At 35.8% G+C, this 20593-nt stretch overlaps 1 protein-coding gene across 7 annotated transcripts in view; it reads left to right on the forward strand.

Annotated features, from left to right (window-relative positions):
* Nucleotides 1-1827: 1827 nt before the first annotated feature.
* The window catches only part of LOC129778493 (uncharacterized), a 74077-nt gene continuing 55311 nt past the window's right edge, over nucleotides 1828-20593 (forward strand). For 4 of the 7 annotated variants that reach the window (XM_055785409.1, XM_055785408.1, XM_055785410.1 and 1 more), the window contains exon 1: nucleotides 1828-2454. The gene's annotated coding sequence lies outside the window, so the exon portion shown is untranslated. The remainder of the gene's footprint in view (nucleotides 2455-20593) is intronic. The other 3 variants (XM_055785412.1, XM_055785415.1, XM_055785417.1) reach the window with 2 other exon arrangements.

Genomic DNA, 20593 nt, shown 5'->3' on the forward strand with positions numbered 1-20593 from the left:
CTGATTTCGACGTGAAAGTGCTGTACTGTATTGCGCTTTCAATATTGTTTACTGTGTCGGCGATGGGGGGGCGCGAGGGGGAGATGGCAAAATTCAATTCCTTGTTCAATAGATCCAGCTCAGTTCTAGCGAACTGTGCGGACGAAAGGTTGATAACAAAATTGTCGATGTTTTGTGGAGATCGTATTACCTTCTGTGGCGCCTGCGTCAGAGCGAGATGTTGTAGTTTTTTGTGATGCCTTTCTTTCGTTCTCCTTACACGTCCCTGGAGATTGCGACTTATTTTACACATCACTGTTTGCCAACAATCGTTGTTCCCTTCTATGGCCACCACGGGCATGCTTGCAGAAGTCCAGACGCTGAACGCAATTTTCGACGGTTTTCAAGCATAAATCGACCGATACTGCTGCAATTTCACTTTCGATATTCGTACGAAGTTCATCAATCGTCGCTGGCTTATTTGCATAGACCATAGATTAGACATAGCCCCAGAGGAAATAGTCTAACGGCGTCAAATCGCACGACCGAGGTGGCCAATTGACTGGGCCATTTCGTGAGATAACACCAAAAATATTCGGTTATCATTGAGCGGTAGCGATTCCCATTCACAGTAACGTGCCGGTCTTGATCATCATGGAAGAAGTACGGCCCAATGACGCCGCCGGACCATAGACCGCACCATAGACTGCAATGGTGACTCATGGAGTACGTGTGGATTGCTGCCTATTCTTTCGAATAATATATCGCGCTAATTCCTGACAGCAGCACAAAACAACTTCGAGCTGTTATTTAAATTGAAGGCATTATTTCATCATCAGTTCATTAAATTCTTATTTACTTACAAATTCAGTGAGAAAAAGGATCAAATGATATTAATGAACATTATAAATTACGATTATCCTGTTGTATATTCTGTTGTTTTCTTCAGTATGACAAGTATTGCTAAGCATGACAAGGCATCTCTAAACTATTTTCGCCCTGCATGGCAGGATTGCCGATCTGCTGGTGGTGGCAACACTGCCTGACCAATAACGCATATTTTGCTAATTGACGAAGCCATTCAGCCAGAAATGAGCCTCATCGCTGAAGATGATTTTTCGATGAAAATCCGGATCATTTTCAAGCTGTGGCTCAGCCCAATTTACGAACATTCGACACTTCTGGGGGTCAAGCGGCTTCATTTCTTGCGTCAATTTGATCTTGTAAGGATGTAGGCCAAGATCATTTCGCAAAATTCGCCACAACGACATCACCTATCGAAAACCGTCCCTATCGAAAAACCAGCGAAAAGCCATCGATTGTGTATGACGGATAACAAGAACCCTCTAAGATCCCTGGAACTACTAACTCATTCCGTTGACATTTCAATCTAGTTTTCAGAACAGAACCAATCAGTAACAACCTTATTCAAAAAGTAAATGAAAATGCTCCAATTCTATTTGTAATGGTCCCTCGTCCTGTGATTGATGCTGTAACCTGCCAAAACGCATGATCGAGGCTAAAAGCATCATTTTTCTCTGTTCCTGTTGGAATCCCATTTGTTGGTTCGAAACGATACGTTGAAGGTCTGTCTCTGTCATTGTAAACATCAATTGCTTAATCGATCTATCCCACACGGAGTTTTCTACAATACGTGAACAATACGAACGCGAACGACGAACGTGTTAGCTTAATACATAAACCCTACGGAGATCAGCACATGGTTCTGCGTGTGAACCAAAATCGAGTCATCCGTGTAGTCTGTGACACGATCATCTTCACAGCATTCGGTGACTCTTGAGATAGACAGAGCATCCCACAATCTCTGTTTAGTCTTCGGTGAATCTTGGAGCGGCACAGACGTGATCATCTGCGAGGTTGGTGCGCTTTCATGCAAAGCTTGTGAATTAAAAATATACTATACAACCTTCACAATGCGCATCTTTTGAGTTACCTAACCAAATCGAGAGTGGATCGGCGCGGTTTCGGTGATGAATTCCAAGTGAGATTTATTGTTGTTATAGCTGCGTGTGTGTTTTGTGTTTTAGTGACGATCACTCACTATCGTTAGTGGGTCTGTCGAGTGACGAAATCGAATGCTGTTTTGAACTATTTACTAGCGTATACGCGGTCAGGGTTCACTCACCTGCTTGTATTCGTTTCTCGAAGCGTTAGTGATGCGAACGCAAGAACAGAAGTTTCCTCTGTGACTAAAAATAAACACGGGGAAATACAGCGAAATCACATCGCTAGCAAACGCAACTGGCAGCAGAAAAATGTGTGTTCCTTCTTCCCCGTTTGGCTCATCTAAATATATATTTATGTTTGGTACAACATCACTACGCGAGGAAAATGCGCTCTTTGGTGTCGCGAGGAAGTGGATTAAAACCAATTGAAACGCGGAGAACACGCGCGCTTATTTGGACACCGCTGCATCGCGAAGATAAGTTGACGCGCTCCGTCAGGAACCCACAGGTCAGTAGTCCGTTTCCCACCGCCAGAGAGCACATCTGTGATGCGATAGCCGCTCGCTTTGTTGAGCTACGCTAAATTTAGGCAATACAAAACAACGTGTTTGTTTATTTTTTGTTTTCATGCAAATTACTCAGCGCGTTAGTAACGCCGGTATTCTAGGAATGAGGGAACACGGATAACATATGTATGTTAGAGGGGAAATTTGAACGCGCTGAATCATGTCACGGCTTTGCATTTGTGTTTGGAGAATGTTTGGTAGTTGCAATACTTGGTAAATTTTGATTCATACCGAGAAATATAAACGATCTGTGAGAAAATTAACGAAACCGTGCTTGCTTACCTCATGAAATTTAGAAGTAAAAGTCGGACTCGATTATCCGGAGTATTGATTTTTTTCACTCCGGATAATCGAATCCTCCGGATAATCGAGTCATAAAAATAAAACGATTTTTCTCTCGGTAAACGTAATATAATCATGATTTGCACTTATTTATTAAACGATTTTATCTAGGTTGACCCGTTTGTATGTTTGTGACTTTGTAACTTTGTAACTTTTTACCTTTTTTGTAGCGCTGCATCACATTAATAGAAATTTAACTCCCTTCCTGTTGACCGTTTGATCTGAAATTTGGAACACATCTTTATTTTTGGTGTCATTATAAAACTGCGTATTCCATGATCTAGAAAATCCAAGATGACGGCCGGTACAAAATGGCGGATTATGTACATATTTTCTCAAAATCCCATCAATATGGGTTTTCTTAAAACCCCGTCAATATGGGTATCAAATGAAAGGGCTTGACTGGTAGAATACAGTTATTTATGAAAAATGCAAGTCCAAAATGGCCGCCACCACAAGATGGCGCCATATATATTTTTTTCACAAGCCCTTCCATGTGATACCCATATTGATGGGGTTCTGAGAAAATATGTGATTCGCCATTTTGTAGTGGCCGCCATTTTGGATTTGAATTTTTCATAAATAACTGTATTCTACAAATCAAGCCCTTTCATTTGATACTCATATTGATGGGATTGTGAAAAAAATGTGTAATTCGCCTTTTTTTTAATATAAATAATACCATCAATATATAGCAGGGGTGGCCAAACTTTAGGTCATTGTGGGCGAATAATTGTACAAATATCAGGTTGTGGTCTACCAGCGTTAATTGTATTAAGGGGGAATTCTAGTGAAATTTGGAACAAAATCGATTTTTTTTTTCATATTTCTGAAGTTTGGACTTTCAAGTAGGTGGTACAGAGAGGATTTTTCGGACATCACATTATTTACCTAGTCATAGTCATTTTAGTGATGTGCCATCGAATCAAGTACGGTCATGACACAAAACTTCAAACGTGTTTTTCTTGAAACTAGTTTTTTTTAAGCTGGTGTGTACGATATCTCAAGTTATATTGAACCAATAAAAATTATAATTTTTTAGTTTGACTATTTAAAAAAATTAAATTGGCTCGAGAAAACGTCCGAAATTCGAGCTTCTCCACTAGATAACCCCCTCAGCGAATTAATAAGAAATTAATTTAATACTAAACCACAACATAAAGTTGACACTAAAGGAAAAACATATATAATACTTGTGGAGGCGATCTGGCGTAGTGGTAACATCCATGCCTCTCACGCTAAAGGTCACGAGTTCAATTCTCACTCCCGACATTCTTCTAAAAATGGAAGTAAAAAGTGACGAACCAGCTAAATGAGTTGAAAACCACTATAATACAGATAAAAAAAAAAATACAACGATGAATGAAAATGAAAAAAAAAATCGGATACTAAGTGAATGATAAGTAAAACGTTATTTTCTTTGAAGTCTAATTATTAACCCCTTCCCGTACGATTTGATTTCGAAAGAGCGAACCAAATGCAAACGATTTCATGGATCACGCATCGAGTAATTTCACTTTTCTGCTGAGCGTCTCTGTGCTTTGTAATATGCAAGCGCACCACGAGAGAGACTCGATGTTGTACGTTTTGGCACAATCATTTCACATCGAGTGAGACTCGATGTTGTACGTGAAAGGGTTAAATATCTGAGAATGTTTGAAGAGAATCGGCATTTTGTGTGTTCGTGACGCACGAAATAAAAAATACACCCAAGTATATTCTAATTACCTCGAAGTATAAGAAATATCATTAGCGGAAATAATATGAAGTTGTTGGTACGGTTGAAGATTGAATAAAATAATTAAATGAAGGGGAAAAACACCTTTTCCATCGAAATAATATACTCCGCTACCGTTCGATCGCAATGATAATAAAATTACACGTATTGCCGTAAGAATTACTTCCTTGATATACGTTTTGAAAACGACTCTTCTATTGCAAAGCAGCATTTGTACAACACATGCCGGACTACTGAAATGGTGTATTGCTACAAACGTATTTTAAGCTCATGTTCGACTGCTGAATTTCGGCATTCATTTTTTTCTCAACAACTCATTAACAGCTGAACTAGTTTTATCTAGTAGCAGTAAAAGACTCTAACAAGCGTCTGAAATGTACTAAAAAGTGAATCTATTTATAAAAAAATGGTAAAACAAAATAATGAATCAGACAAAAATTTATTTGAATCTAATTCGATAGAACAGTGTAAGTAGAGCTGAACCAATCAAAATATGATCGAATAAACGCCTCCACCTCACCTTGGAGTTGAATAAACGATTTTTTATTGACTTTAAACTGCATTTAACGAACAATATTGTTTAAAGCTTAATTTCCTAATTTGCGTGAACAAGGGTTGGATAGAGGTTTTGATGACAAATAGTGTAGGTATTATTAAGCATAGAACTGTTCAATTTCTGTCACTTTGAATAACTGTTACCTACAAATTAATTTTAATTGAGAGATCTACATCCTACGTCTTCGTTAAAAAAAGGAACACGCCGTCCCTTATCGATAGTTCCTGTTAAACTTCTAAATATTTTTGAAAATATTAATATTTCCGAGAAGTTTTCTTTTTTGAGTTAATTGTTTGGCCCCGCAAGGGTATTTTTGGGAATAATCCTGTATTGTATATTTTTAGCCTCTCCTCAGCCAGATTCACATTTGCCTTAATTTGAGTCATAGTTTGTCTGCACCTGCACCAAACGAAAAACATGTCATGAGATTGTTCCTTTCAATGCATAATACATCTTAGTAAACAGATAGTCAGAACGGAAGTCAGTAATTGTCGAGTTTTCCGAAATTGTCACCCTCTTTTGACATAGGCAACTCGGCTGTGGATTATCATCAGCGTCCTTTTATGCATATCAGGGTGACTGATTTATTGATTGCTGTTTTGACGTAGAACTACGTCTTTCATTTCTATACCGGGGTGTAAAATCAAAGTTTCGAAAACGAAAGCGTTACTCCAGAGACCGAGATCTTGAGCGTTAATAGCTTCTAAACAACCGAACGAAATGGTATGATAAACACTTCATTCGAAAGATAAAATGTCTACGCGTTATATACTTGTTACTTTTTCATCCAAAAACTTGTTTCAATAGCCTTAAAATTGCTTTCAAAACAGGCTATTGAAATTACCAATCGGTATATAAGCGAGCGTCGCTCGGAAATCCACTCAGTTATAATTGAACAGCGATTGGAACATGTTGTCGCTGTTGTGGTGAAGCTATCTTCGTTTATCATGAGAGCGCTGATGAACGGTGTCACCAAGAGCCTGTTTGTGCACCTTAGGCCAGAAGAGAATCCATCAGGAGGAGAGTGATACCACAAACGGTTCCGATGGAGACATCGGAGAAGCCGCCACACACAAATACACGCGCGGAATTTTTTTCGTTTGGATGCCATCCAGCATCGAGAAGATTCCGGAAAATTGTGTCATTACTGGAAAATAATCTGCCAGTTCCCCTGGGAATTGAAAAAAACATTCAAGCGAATGAGTTTATTTTAATGTTTTCTATTCATATAACACTGCGACCAAATATATTTGGTTTTGTGATTTTTCAATCAAGTGCAATTAACAGGTGGTTATCGAGTAAGCATTAACCACTGGTAGGCTTCGAGTATCGAGGAGAATCTGGAAAGATGTTATCGCTATCGTCAAGTGCAATTAGCAGGAAAGCTTCTGAAGATTATTCTCTCCCATCAGTAGGATATTTTCGTATTCAATATTGGATGCGCGCGCAACGGAAAATGTTCAATCGATTATTGCTCAGTCGCTGAAAGTTTCAAACTCAGAGAGTTTGTTCGCCCCTAGTTTGCCTTGCAAATTGCCATCGTAAACCACACCTTCTCTCGATTCAATCACGGACAAAAGGCATACTTCAGCGACACTCTGGTGGTGAAACGCATTCATTTTTCGTGATGACATCGACAAGACAACATCGTTACTGAACAAGCTGGACGGCGAGGGACCGAGCGATTCATTACCTGGCCTGACCTGATCTGGAACGCATTCAGTTCGTTTGGAACTGTGAGGGCGCAGAAAAGCCGATCCATCAGAAGAAAAAGAGAAGCCACCAAGAGAGTATCAGCACCAAAAAACGTCGGAGACATCGAGGCACCACGCACACATACATACACGCGCGGAACTATTTTCGTTTGGTTGCCATCCAGCGTCGAGAAGGTTCCGGAAAGATGTTATCGTTGCTGGAAAATAATCTGCCAGTTCCCCTGGGAATTGAAAAAAACATTCAAGCGAATGAGTTTATTTTAATGTTTTCTATCCATATAACACTGCGACCAAATACATTTGGATTTGTGATTTTTCAATCAAGTGCAATGAACAGGTGGTTATCGAGTTAGCATTAACCACTGGTGGGCTTCGAGTATCGAGGAGAATCTGGAAAGATGTTATCGTTGCTGAAAAATAATCTCCCAGTTCCCTTGGAATTGAAAATTACATTCAAGCGAAAGAGTTTATTATGTTTTCTATCCATATAATACTGCGACCAAACACATTTGGTTTTGTGATTTTTCAATCAAGTGCGATCAACGTAAGACCACGTCTTTCGGCAGTTTATTAGAGATGTAATGAATCTTAAGAAAGAATTCCCGCTCCACGCGCACTGGTAAACGATTTTTACTCAACAATTTCTCAAACGAGAAATGGGTGTTGTGAGAAAGGATAAGCGAACGCAAAAATTATGTAGACTGATTTGATGCAACAGATATTTTGTCCATTGGATATAGAATACAAATCATATCACAATACAAGCAATGTATTATGTATTATACAACTTTCGTGTGATTGCTTCTTTTGCTGAATATTGTGCCTTTAACGTAACACTCTCGTTTTCGTAGTCCCCCAAATATTAATTTATTCATTCATTCAGAATTGATTCGGATGCAACTAAAAACAAATGATTACTAAATCAACAAAAATCCTACGTCACCCTTGCGGTTATACCACATATATAAACTTCCTGTTTTTATTCATGAAAAATGTAACTTAATTGTTCAGAAATTGTTACAAACTAATCAATCAGAATATTACCCATCGCTAGCTACAACTTTTTCTCTTCATTCGGGTAGAGTTCGAATACCGGTATGGTAAAAGTCTTCGTCTCTTGAAGGTTGCCTACAAATCAAGCCATATTTGACGTCTAATGACATCGGAATAGAACTGCTGATCAACCAGATCATTTGAGATCGAAGTGTGATTATTTGGCTTGCGTAAAGGCATTAGCGTGCAATCTCCATGTATTTTCTCTTCGGGTTGCTGTAATAAATCTATTTCGATTCGACGATTACCAACAGAAAACAACGCTTAACTTCACATGACTTCAAATCAAAAGGATCCCCTGTTCGTTGTCTTTCAATCGATCCCAACACAAGCAATCGCTTGGAAATGGTTTGGCGGGTAACTCCTGATGCTGAACTTTTCGTGTCTGGCATGAGTCGAGCAATGCCTCCGATCAGTGTATTCGAAAATGTTTTACCTTACTTCAAGTGGATGGTTTTCGACATCAAAATAAATACATTGATACATTGTTTCATTTGAAGCAGCAGCTCCGCTCAATGAGTTTTAGCCGTCGTTCACTTTAAACAAATATATTGGATCAACACTTCCTGCAAATGACGATTATCTGGCACAAAATCAGTAATTTTTACATAATCTGAAGTCAATCACACTAATGTGTCGAAGTGTTAGTTCACCATATGTTTAAGCATGCTGTTTTGGGTATGTCTAGATCTATCAGTACGTACTGCTTGAACTACCTATTGATCATTTCTGCATGACTTGACAACGTTTTGACTCACTAAAAACCCGTTTTTCACGTTTTCATCTGTAAGTCACACGATTTCTACAATGTAATCGATGTGAAAGTAGGGGAAATCAGAGTAAAACCGACAACCTCTAACTTTTCCAGATAACATCAATTTTTTGCAAATTTTCCAATGCCCTTCGTACACACTTACCATTTCTTACATTTCATCACCCTACAGCTGCTGAAGTCGATGATTTTGTTATGTTTTCAATCAAATAGGTACCAAAGTAGAAAGTTTAAAAGCATATTGAACTAATTTATGAAAAATATCAACCAAATAATACCTGTTCATAAAGTTTAGACCTGTTTTCTGCATCATATGCCTTAAGCGTCCGAAATATGATTCAAAACGGTAAATTACACTTGATTATTTTTTATAATCAACTGCGAAACCCTTACCAAGCAATCACAGTGAACTGGTAACGATGATGAGAACTGATGAAACACGGGAGAAATTTAAATATTGATGAACGGGCCAATTCTACGTGGCCACGCTAAGCAAACGTCAAACACAAACGATAATGAGTAGTGTTGTCAGATTTTTGCCGATTATGTTATAACTCAGATGTAGTTCTCATATGAAATGCTAGTGAAACCAAGGGATTACTTTAAAGAAGCAATTGTGATATTAATTTTATAGTTATATCATCAGTGCGTTAAGCATTTCAAGATATTATAACAAAGTGTCCGAAATATGATGTTGTTCGAAGTATGATTCAGAACGGTATATTCAGTTAAAAAAAATTAAATATTGGCATGCATGTTATAACATGACAACACACTCTTCGCGACAAACAGGATTCATTAGCGTTGTTGTGTCACAAAATAGAAAAAGGGTATTAAATATGAATTTCACCGTATTGTAAAATGCTATATACTATTTTATATGTTTGTTATTTTCTTGAATACTTCTCATCTTCTTTCGAGATCTCCCTTCTCCGTCAAAGCGTCTAACCAATATTTGTTTAAACTCTAAAATTTGTTTTGTTTGGGGCATAGCCTCCTAGAATGGGTCTATTAGCAAACACCGAGAACTTAGTTTCGCATTTATTACCATGAAGCAATTCCACGCCAAACCACGCCATGTACATTTCAGTTTTTATGTTACTTTTCTTAAATGGTTATGATTTTACAAAGTATTGAAATTTCATAGATTTTCAAAGTCTTCATTTTGGTGAATCAAATGTTTCGTGAAATGTTTTTAAATAAAAATATTTAAAACATATAGGGGGATGAGTATGAGATATGAAAGTTTTTAATATTGAACTCAATTTTTGAGTAGACTTTTTAGACAGTGCATTCAAAATATTCATTGATTTTCCAACAAATAGATGAATGATTTTGAATGCGCCTTTTTAGAAAATCAGTTGCAATTAAAATTGGTCATATGATAATGAAAATTTGTTATTTTGGATAGCTTCCGTAATACGAACCAAGTTTTAAACAATCGGAAAGGGTCGGATCAACGACCGACTGACTTGGCGTCGAATTGCTCTATGATGAAAAATTAACACTTTTGGAAGCGGACTTGCTTCCTCGTTTGGGATACACAATTGATTCATTCCTGGAAGACTTTTTGGAACATTGTTATTTTGGTATTTTGGAGTTTTTGTAAGGCCGTTATCGCATTCGGCAGTATTTTCTTTGCCGTCTCCCTTTCCTAAAACCTAATTCTAAAGCGATTTTTTTAAGTTCATCGAATAGATAGAAGTCACATGTTGCGATCATGCGATCAGATCATGTGAATGATTGCTGAATGATTTTCGTGTTGTTTTTCGCATGAAATTCACATTCACAGTCCATACAGTGAGATTAATTTCGTTTATTACTTTTCTTAAAAATGACTTAAATGAGGCCTGAATCCTCTAATACTCTACGATACTCTGAACTGTAAATATGTTGATGATAATACACGATTTTCCCATCTATGTTTTCCTTCAATTACGATTTTCTAGTCGCGATACAAGAAGTTGATAAAAACGAATCACTGTCAAGAAAACTGTTGAACAGTTGTTAGGCTGATGGTCGGAACGAATTTAATTAAAAGTACTTTCAAAGTGACACAAATTAATTATATATTCCAATCAAAAACTCAGTAGCACAAAAATGATGCAAAAATTCAAGCTCTTTCTCGAACTGATGTATTACAAATAGCGAAGTAGGATTATTTTATATTCTCGAATGAAATCGGTACTTTTCGAGACAAATTTTGGATTGATCAGTTCTTGCGCTGATCGAATTTTGTACTTCTATGGTGATTGAGGTTGTTGCCCGCTGCTCGATACCGTCATTTAAAAATTTGCCAGCTGCCAGTCCCCCAAAGCGTAACGACGTATGTCGTCTGCCGTTGATACTGAGCCAACAACGATTATAGCAACGAATTGCAACAATTCAAACGTAGAGAACGTTAATTTGTATGCACCGTTTGGACACGGAACGATGTTGATATTTGTAGGCAGTTTTTGAAATTTATTAAATGACGCGATGCGGATGGAAGTGCTTGTCGCAAAACATGAAAACTACGTAGCTTTCAAACAAGTTGAATGATTTACTGGAGAAAAATAGCTTGAAATAATGAAAACTTGTTAAAACGTAAGAAATTTAATGAAACTTTGATGTGAACTTGTACAAAATAGTTCATTTCGCAAAACGAAATTGCATTAAAAGTTAGCTGAAATTTGTAATCAATGTGATTGAAATTTGTCCCAAAGGGCCTGGCCGGGTAAGGGAGTAAAAAGTGCCCCCAAACCAAATCACTAGCTGTATGGCAAATATTGTGAAGGATATTAAATAAGAAATTTTGGTGGTTTATTTGAACCCCTATGTGGTTTGACGTAGGATCTATAGTGAAAAACGTACTTTTTCGATTATTTCACGCTATCCTCAAAAGATCCGAGATAAAAATTTGAAAAAAATACTGAATGTGTATCTTACTACGGTGTACCAAAAAAAAATATCAAAAAAATTTCATCAAAAATTTTAGTACTAAAAAAATATTGAAATTTTTAAACATTTTTTTTTGGGATTTAGAGATTCAGTACTACTCTAATTCATATTTTAATGTGTTTCTACGGCTTTTCTAGATATGTGTGATTTTTTTCAGATTTTTTTTAGTGTTACGCGGTATCAAAAAATTTTTTTTTTTATATTTCCAAAGAGTGGTTAGGTAAGGGAGTAAAAAGTGCCCCCAAACCAAATCACTAGCTGTATGGCAAATATTGTAAAGGATATTAAATAAGAAATTTTGGCGGTTTATTTGAACCCCTATGTGGTTTGACGTAGGATCTATAGTGAAAAACGTACTTTTTCGTTTATTTCACGCCATCCTCAATAGATCCGAGATAAAAATTTGAAAAAAATACTGAATGTGCATCTTACTACGGTGTATCAAGAAAAATTATCAAAAAATATTTCATCAAAAATTTTAGTACTAAAAAAAATATTGAAATTTTGAAAAAAAAATTTTTTGATTTTGAGATTCAGTACTACTCTAATTCATATTTAAATGTGCTCTTACGGCTTTTCTAGATTGATAAATATCTTCAAGCTGTTTTTTTTTCAAATATCTAATAATAAAAATAAAATAATAATAAAAAATAATACACAGTACAAAAAAATGTTATAGATTTTCTGGCATTTCGAAATTTTGAAAAAAAAAAATATAACTTTGAGACCACAAATCCGATTTGTTTTTTTTTATTTTAATCTTTCAATTGAAAACCACGAATACAATAAAATAATCGATTTAAAAAAAAAATAAAATAATAATGCAGACGATGAAGAAAATTATTTTTGTGTCACACGATGCTCTTAAAAATTCAGGAAAAATTACGCCACATGTAGAAAAAAGACACATACGAATGCATTTAAATAAAAATTTGAGCAGGAGTGGGTCTCAAAGTTATATTTTTTTTCAAAATTTCGAAATGCCAGAAAATCTATAACATTTTTTTGTACTGTGTATTTATTTTTATTTTATTTTTATTATTAGATATTTGAAAAAAAAAACAGTTTGAAGATATTTATCAATCCAGAAAAGCCGTAAGAGCACATTTGAATATGAATTATAGTAGTACTGAATCTCTAAATCCCAAAAAAAAATTTCAGAATTTAAATATTTTTCTTAGTACTAAAATTTTTGTGGATTTTTTTTTTGATAATTTTTCTTGATACACCGTGGTAAGATGTACATTCAGTATTTTTTTCAAATTTTTATCTTGGATCTATTGAGGATGGCGTGAAATAAACGAAAAAGTACGTTTTCCACTATAGATCCTACGTCAAACCACATAGGGGTTCAAATAAACCACCAAAAATTCTTATTTAATATCCTTTACAATATTTGCCATACAGCTAGTGATTTGGTTTGGGGGCATTTTCTACTCCTTTACCTAACCACTCTTTGGAAATATAAAAAAAAATTTTTGATACCGCGCAACACTGAAAAAATCTGGAATAAATCACACATATCTAGAAAAGCCGTAGAAACACATTTAAATATGAACTAGAGTAGTACTGAATCTCTAAATCTCAAAAAAAAATTTAAAAATTTCAATATTTTTTTGGTACTAAAATTTTTGATGAATTTTTTTTTTTGATAATTTTTCTTGATACACCGTAGTAAGATGCACAGTCTGTATTTTTTTCAAATTTTTATTTCGGATCTTTTGAGGATGGCGTGAAATAAACGAAAAAATACGTTTTTCACTATAGATCCTACGTGAAACCACATAGGGGTTCAAATAAACCGCCAAAATTTCTTATTTAATATCCTTTACAATATTTGCCATACAGCTAGTGATTTGGTTTGGGGGCACTTTTTACTCCCTTACCCGGCCAGGCCCTTTCGCTGAAACTTATATGAACCTCACTTCAACTGGTTAAAAATTTTAACCAAGCTCAAATTGAACCGAAATGTAAGAGAATGTTGAATGCAACATAAAAAAAGGTACAGGTTTTTTATAGACTGACTAAATGGATTTTTGATTAACGTTTTAATAACCTGAATTATCTGACTTTGGTTATCTTTTTTAATCCGGAATTTGCTAAGTTTGCTGTTTATTTTTGATTATGATTGATTGTTTGCTGAAATATTTGCCTGGGATGAAGAGTGTCATGATAAAAATTCGATCTAATAACAATGTGTGTAAATTAATATAGACAAAAAGTCCTTTTTAATTTCATTCATTTTTTCAGTTTATGTGTAGGTTCTGAACGCCGGTTTGCCTCAAACTGCTTCTTGTTTCCAATTTTTTTTTCTTGGTATTTTTTTTCTTTTTTGCCCTCCACTCACCCCCATCTCGAAGATACTCTCCTAGCATTTGAGGATCCTAGAGTTGGGCTCCAGTTATTTAGAAAAAAAGGACACAAACAAACATTTAGAAACGAGATGAGTGGACAAAAACATGAAGAACAAACAAAAATGTATGGACCCCAGTGTAAAATAATATTTCTTTTAAGGGATCCAAAAGGAAAAAAAAACATATAATAGAAAAAAACAAATAAACATGAACATTAAGTTCACAAAATAGGGTACTGGCAAGCATAAAACGATACATGGATTATTGTGGTTGATCGATCTATATTACGAATACATTGTTACGGTCATTGATTTGAGATATTGTTTTAATTTCGTTCTAAAATTATCAGAACGTGTGATAATTCGAATTTCAGATGGCAAGGCATTAAAACGAGATGGTCCATAAAACAGAATGAGTTGCTGACCAACATTAGTTGTTGCACTACTTCGCATCAAATTTTGGGCTTGTCGTGTGATGTGTTGATGATTTATTATAGCTACTGTCAAGTTATGGTGAATATTATTGTCATTTATAACGCTGTGTATAAGTTTAATAGTCTGAAAATCGCGTAGTCCAAGAAGAGGCAATATTTTATGAGAAACGTAGGGAACATAAGTCTAACGTTGGATGGAGGATTGGTAGTCTGTATATTATTTTCAGACACCTATTTTGCAACACTTGTAGTTTTTTAAGTTTCGTTTTACATGTACATGTCCCCAAACTAGAGGTGTGCAATCCAGCTCATCATGATGAACAGCTCAGATCAGCTCAGCTTATATAAAAGAGCTATTCTTTATGACCAGCTCTTCAGCTCAGTTGTCAGTGTCGACGTCTGGTGGCGACTTTCAATTTGGGTCCCAAACTCGATAGTGTAATCTTTATCAAATTAGAAGACACGAAGCCAGTTTTAAAATGTTAAAATTTAAATGAATTTTTTCACGCCATGTTATTAAATTACCTAAAACACGTATTCCTGACTCTTATTCAACCATTTGTCTATACATTTCCGACATTTTTACTGAGATTTTTCATTATAATATAAAATTGTCTTCAAAAACAAATTTACAAAGTGTTTTTCATTGAAATAGAATACTAATTTAATACACAGATGTTAATTTTCATTCATAATTTTAATTTTCAAAACGTGTTCATTCTGCCTGAAAGTCAATTATTATTTTTGGCGCCCCTAAACTGGTAAACAAAGCTCAATGCCGTCAACGCGAATACAACAGTTGAAAAGACAAGAAACGAATGAACTGATGTCATAACACGGAGAGCGAGAGGCGGTCAGTTCATTTAAATCTTAAGGCGCGTCCACATCATGCCGAATCATGCCAATCAGTCTGTACCAGGCGGCATATTCGGTTCGTTATGTAATGTGGACGCCCCATCGGGTGCACGAAGCCGAAGTCCCATCCGATGCACGAAGTCGTCACGAACACACGAAGCACAATGTCGTCAACGCTAATTTACTTCGTTTTTTTTTGGTTCAACTTTCTCGAACCCACTTGTTTCGGGTTGGGTTCGGTTTGATTCGAGTCGGTTTTCGGCACGTCGGCAAGCCCGGGCGGTACGTCCACATTTAGTCGGCTTTACCGGGCGGCCAAGGCCGATTGGTGTAATGTGGACGCGTCTTTACAGCTCACACACAGCTCTTTTCTATCCTGCATTAATATCGAAGTGAGCTGAAGAGCTGTTTGATTTTTTCTGCGAGCTGTTCCGTGTCAACTCACTTCAAAGAGTCGATTCTTCGGAACAGCTCATGAGCGGATGGCACATCTCTACCCCAAACCACTATTCCATATTGTAGTAATGACTGAATACATGCAAAATAAAAAAAATTCAACGGCCTCTGTGATACAAAGTAGGATACTCTCTTCAATATACCACCAAGTGATGAAATTTTTCTTTCTAAACAATTTATTTGTTGTGTCCATGATAAACCTGTGTCTAAATGTATTTCAAGGTATTTAAAATTGTTCACCTTCTCAATCGAAACATTCTCAAACTTTGAGTCGGGACAAGCGAAGATTTTTTTCCTTGGTGAGTGTAAGAACATGTATTTAATTTTTAACAAATTTAGTGACAACAGATTCTATTGAAAATACGTACAAAGAACAGTCAGATCATTTTCTATATTTGATGCGACGGTCCTATTGGAGCAGTGTTGCCATATTTAAATCTGTACCAGAGGGATTAAAAATCTTTCTCATCTGTACTTTTAATTCCAAAAATCTGCACCATCGAAAATATTCTTTGTAGAGAAAAGTCTATTTTATTAGCATGATAACAATACTCATTTCTTCACTACAAATACTACATTTAAATTTGCAAGTCATTCGTGTTTGTTGATGTTTATACATAGTTTTTCTGAATCTAAATTACATAAAATTGCATTCAATAAATATTTCGAGTTGCCATCACGATGTTTAATCAAATGTTTTGATCTCAAAATCGTAAGAAATATCCCACGCGGAAAAAAACTGTACCAATCTGTACTTTTTGACGAAAATCTGTACGTTGTACCGTACATAATCTGTACCAAAAATAATGAAAAAATCTGTACCTTTCCAGATAAATCTGTACGTGTGCAAACACTGCTCAGAGTGACGGTCATATCCCAACAGGACATGTTTTTTTAAGAAGAGTATTTCTAATAGTTTATTGCTTTAATTTACCTCAATTCGAGTCCCAGTGATAGTTACAAATCCCGGGGACGAACTGTAGAGCAAATTTTCAATAAGATTTCAACAATAGTTCTTCCTGCTTATGCAAGAATTTTTTTAAAAAATATCTTCTGCACGTGAATTATGATAATTATTTGAAAGATATACTGAACAAAGAATACCTCCATCAGACTTTTCAGCACTTCTCGTGCATCAAGCCAATTCAGGGATAGAGCAGATTCTTTCGTTCTGGAAAGCGTGTTCTGGGCTTGGCTTTATGTTCTCATCCCGATATCCATCAACTGTACTCCTTGGGTTATGAAGGATAGTTTTCAACGATAACACATATATTTGTCCTAGGTATATAATGTGGTAAACAGTAATTATTTTTTTAATTAAGGCTTCAGTGAAAATTAGATTCACGGAACTCCACTCCTCATGTAGGACGAAGTTATTTAACTTAGCTTCTTTGGTTTCGCAAGAAGTATTCTTTCGGAGAAAATTACGCTATAGTAAAAATTCAAATCTTCTTCGACACAACTCATGAAAGATGAGACGAGCATGTACTCCCACTCGGAAATACGAAGAAGGTGAATAAAAGTTACTGGCTCTACGTCAATGAGGGTTGAGTTTGTAGATGTGTTTCGTCGTAATTTGAATTCAACTCCGTCCAGAAACTGTAAAACTAAATGAATCCATTAAACCAGAAGCTGGACGCATGAATTATTGCATCTGTTTATTTTTGATTATGATTGATTGTTTGCTGAAATATTTGCCTGGGATGAAGAGTGTCATGATAAAAATTCGATCTAATAACAATGTGTGTAAATTAATATAGACAAAAAGTCCTTTTTAATTTCATTCATTTTTTCAGTTTATGTGTAGGTTCTGAACGCCGGTTTGCCTCAAGCTGCTTCTTGTTTCCAATTTTTTTTTCTTGGTATTTTTTTTCTTTTTTGCCCTCCACTCACCCCCATCTCGAAGATACTCTCCTAGCATTTGAGGATCCTAGAGTTGGGCTCCAGTTATTTAGAAAAAAAGGACACAAACAAACATTTAGAAACGAGATGAGTGGACAAAAACATGAAGAACAAACAAAAATGTATGGACCCCAGTGTAAAATAATATTTCTTTTAAGGGATCCAAAAGGAAAAAAAACATATAATAGAAAAAAACAAATAAACATGAACATTAAGTTCACAAAATAGGGTACTGGCAAGCATAAAACGATACATGGATTATTGTGGTTGATCGATCTATATTACGAATACATTGTTACGGTCATTGATTTGAGATATTGTTTTAATTTCGTTCTAAAATTATCAGAACGTGTGATAATTCGAATTTCAGATGGCAAGGCATTAAAACGAGATGGTCCATAAAACAGAATGAGTTGCTGACCAACATTAGTTGTTGCACTACCTCGCATCAAATTTTGGGCTTGTCGTGTGATGTGTTGATGATTTATTATAGCTACTGTCAAGTTATGGTGAATATTATTGTCATTTATAACGCTGTGTATAAGTTTAATAGTCTGAAAATCGCGTAGTCCAAGAAGAGGCAATATTTTATGAGAAACGTAGGGAACATAAGTCTAACGTTGGATGGAGGATTGGTAGTCTGTATATTATTTTCAGACACCTATTTTGCAACACTTGTAGTTTTTTAAGTTTCGTTTTACATGTACATGTCCCCAAACTAGAGGTGTGCAATCCAGCTCATCATGATGAACAGCTCAGATCAGCTCAGCTTATATAAAAGAGCTATTCTTTATGACCAGCTCTTCAGCTCAGTTGTCAGTGTCGACGTCTGGTGGCGACTTTCAATTTGGGTCCCAAACTCGATAGTGTAATCTTTATCAAATTAGAAGACACGAAGCCAGTTTTAAAATGTTAAAATTTAAATGAATTTTTTCACGCCATGTTATTAAATTACCTAAAACACGTATTCCTGACTATTATTCAACCATTTGTCTATACATTTCCGACATTTTTACTGAGATTTTTCATTATAATATAAAATTGTCTTCAAAAACCAATTTACAAAGTGTTTTTCATTGAAATAGAATACTAATTTAATACACAGATGTTAATTTTCATTCATAATTTTAATTTTCAAAACGTGTTCATTCTGCCTGAAAGTCAATTATTATTTTTGGCGCCCCTAAACTGGTAAACAAAGCTCAATGCCGTCAACGCGAATACAACAGTTGAAAAGACAAGAAACGAATGAACTGATGTCATAACACGGAGAGCGAGAGGCGGTCAGTTCATTTAAATCTTAAGGCGCGTCCACATCATGCCGAATCATGCCAATCAGTCTGTACCAGGCGGCATATTCGGTTCGTTATGTAATGTGGACGCCCCATCGGGTGCACGAAGCCGAAGTCCCATCCGATGCACGAAGTCGTCACGAACACACGAAGCACAATGTCGTCAACGCTAATTTACTTCGTTTTTTTTTGGTTCAACTTTCTCGAACCCACTTGTTTCGGGTTGGGTTCGGTTTGATTCGAGTCGGTTTTCGGCACGTCGGCAAGCCCGGGCGGTACGTCCACATTTAGTCGGCTTTACCGGGCGGCCAAGGCCGATTGGTGTAATGTGGACGCGTCTTTACAGCTCACACACAGCTCTTTTCTATCCTGCATTAATATCGAAGTGAGCTGAAGAGCTGTTTGATTTTTTCTGCGAGCTGTTCCGTGTCAACTCACTTCAAAGAGTCGATTCTTCGGAACAGCTCATGAGCGGATGGCACATCTCTACCCCAAACCACTATTCCATATTGTAGTAATGACTGAATACATGCAAAATAAAAAAAATTCAACGGCCTCTGTGATACAAAGTAGGATACTCTCTTCAATATACCACCAAGTGATGAAATTTTTCTTTCTAAACAATTTATTTGTTGTGTCCATGATAAACCTGTGTCTAAATGTATTTCAAGGTATTTAAAATTGTTCACCTTCTCAATCGAAACATTCTCAAACTTTGAGTCGGGACAAGCGAAGATTTTTTTCCTTGGTGAGTGTAAGAACATGTATTTAATTTTTAACAAATTTAGTGACAACAGATTCTATTGAAAATACGTACAAAGAACAGTCAGATCATTTTCTATATTTGATGCGACGGTCCTATTGGAGCAGTGTTGCCATATTTAAATCTGTACCAGAGGGATTAAAAATCTTTCTCATCTGTACTTTTAATTCCAAAAATCTGCACCATCGAAAATATTCTTTGTAGAGAAAAGTCTATTTTATTAGCATGATAACAATACTCATTTCTTCACTACAAATACTACATTTAAATTTGCAAGTCATTCGTGTTTGTTGATGTTTATACATAGTTTTTCTGAATCTAAATTACATAAAATTGCATTCAATAAATATTTCGAGTTGCCATCACGATGTTTAATCAAATGTTTTGATCTCAAAATCGTAAGAAATATCCCACGCGGAAAAAAACTGTACCAATCTGTACTTTTTGACGAAAATCTGTACGTTGTACCGTACATAATCTGTACCAAAAATAATGAAAAAATCTGTACCTTTCCAGATAAATCTGTACGTGTGCAAACACTGCTCAGAGTGACGGTCATATCCCAACAGGACATGTTTTTTTAAGAAGAGTATTTCTAATAGTTTATTGCTTTAATTTACCTCAATTCGAGTCCCAGTGATAGTTACAAATCCCGGGGACGAACTGTAGAGCAAATTTTCAATAAGATTTCAACAATAGTTCTTCCTGCTTATGCAAGAATTTTTTTTAAAAATATCTTCTGCACGTGAATTATGATAATTATTTGAAAGATATACTGAAAAAAGAATACCTCCATCAGACTTTTCAGCACTTCTCGTGCATCAAGCCAATTCAGGGATAGAGCAGATTCTTTCGTTCTGGAAAGCGTGTTCTGGGCTTGGCTTTATGTTCTCATCCCGATATCCATCAA

Source organism: Toxorhynchites rutilus, chromosome 3 (assembly GCF_029784135.1).
Source record: "Toxorhynchites rutilus septentrionalis strain SRP chromosome 3, ASM2978413v1, whole genome shotgun sequence".
NCBI lineage: Eukaryota > Metazoa > Arthropoda > Insecta > Diptera > Culicidae > Toxorhynchites > Toxorhynchites rutilus.